Source organism: Alligator sinensis, unplaced genomic scaffold, assembly GCF_000455745.1.
Source record: "Alligator sinensis unplaced genomic scaffold, ASM45574v1 scaffold1436_1, whole genome shotgun sequence".
In the NCBI taxonomy this organism is placed as follows: Eukaryota; Metazoa; Chordata; order Crocodylia; family Alligatoridae; genus Alligator; species Alligator sinensis.
This window is the reverse complement of record NW_005843971.1, coordinates 22,192-23,733: the sequence shown is the minus strand read 5'-3', so window position 1 is coordinate 23,733 and position 1,542 is coordinate 22,192. Positions and strand designations below refer to the sequence as shown.

The 1,542-nt window shown below is 45.0% G+C and overlaps 1 long non-coding RNA gene across 1 annotated transcript in view; it reads right to left on the bottom strand.

Moving 5' to 3' along the window:
* Nucleotides 1-857: 857 nt before the first annotated feature.
* LOC112549005 overlaps nt 858-1,542 on the bottom strand; it is a 4,396-nt gene continuing 3,711 nt past the window's right edge. The window contains exon 2 of the long non-coding RNA XR_003092441.1: nt 858-1,023. This is a non-coding gene — a long non-coding RNA (uncharacterized LOC112549005). The remainder of the gene's footprint in view (nt 1,024-1,542) is intronic.

Sequence of the window (1,542 nt, the reverse complement as noted above, 5' to 3'; positions counted from 1 at the left end):
CCATGTTAAAAAGAGATTGAGAGAACTATTTAGCTTGCAGAAAAGGTAATTAAGAGGCAGATCATAGCAGTCTTGAAATATTGAAAAACTGCTATGAAGAAGTGAGTGAACAATTGTTCTCCCTTGTTGAATAGGAAAGGACATCAAGCTTCAGATGACAGCAACATCAGGGGGAAAAGCACCCTTGTTTCTAGACCAGTGCGGATGTGGAATAGACTGCCCAGGGACGTTGTGGAGGTTCCTTCATTTCAGGTTTTCAAAAAGAGGATAGTCATTGCTCCCAGATGATTTAGGAGTAACAGTCTTACATTTGTGCAGCGAGGTGGACCACATGATCCTTGAGGCCCCTTCTGACCCTATGAGTTTATTATAATTAGCATTGTAAAAGCATCATGAATTTATATTGTGGATTAAGAGTCAACTGCAAGTGAATGGACACAGAGACAGAAGGATTACTGTGTGTCTTTTTAAATAATCTCTTTTTTTTCTTTTTCCTTTTACAGGGTAGACAGAAAGATGGGAACTAGTCCTCCTAATATTTCATGCATGGGTGAACTGCTGGAACTCGAGTTGACACTACTAAGGTTTTGTGAACCTGTCCGGTTATACTAAAACAGCATTTTCCAAACAAAACATGTTTAAAGGGAAATTTCCTGATCACCTTTGCTACTCATCACAAAACATATTACTGTGTTTTGATTATAGTAAGGGAGGGTTACCACATTACTGGGGGAAAAAATTCAGGACCATAGATATCTGTTCACCGCTGCTCAAACAAGTTGTGGTTTTTAAGAAAATGTCCTAATGGAAGTTAGGTGCTTACTTTAAATGAGATTTAAGGTCCCAAACTCACTTGCCTGTTTCAAAATATTCATAAGATCCTAGGACTGGAAGGGAGAGTATTGCTTCCTCCAATGATATGTTTGGTCCTAATACAAGAACGCTGTTCTCTGTGTGCATCTATTCATGAAATTAGCACAGCCGAATGAACTCCACCACAGTTCTTGCTGGAGTTTCTTGTTCCTGGGTGCAGAATTAGAGTAGATGGCATTAGATTAGCAATTTGCTCCCAGTCACCCTAGGCAGTGGGGGGCCACAGAGGACAGGGGGTGGGGTAGGAGACCTGTCCATGGCTGTTGTGTGGCGATCAGGATCTTATTCCAGCTTGATGGTGCTGGCTTGGGGTGATGCCTTGTGCCCAAGTATGGGGAGTGGTGGGGGCAGGCGGGTGGTAAGCACTGCCGGGACCGGGGAGAGGGGAGACAAGAGGTGGAAGCAGCACCAGGCCTTTCCTGTTAGCTTTGTTAAAGATGCCATCAGCATGCCTAGGTGGGAAATGAAGATCACATGTAACAAAGAGGATTGAAGGCCAGACCCACGAAGGGTAGATCGGGGAGGGATCATGCCCTCATCCTGCTAAATGAGGTCCCCCAACTGGCTGGTGGGTCTGAGCCTGGTTCCTCCTCTCCCCACTGCAGCACTGCTCAATTTAAAGGGGTATACACACACAGGGTGCAGCCCCCAGCTGTTCCCAGCCCGGTT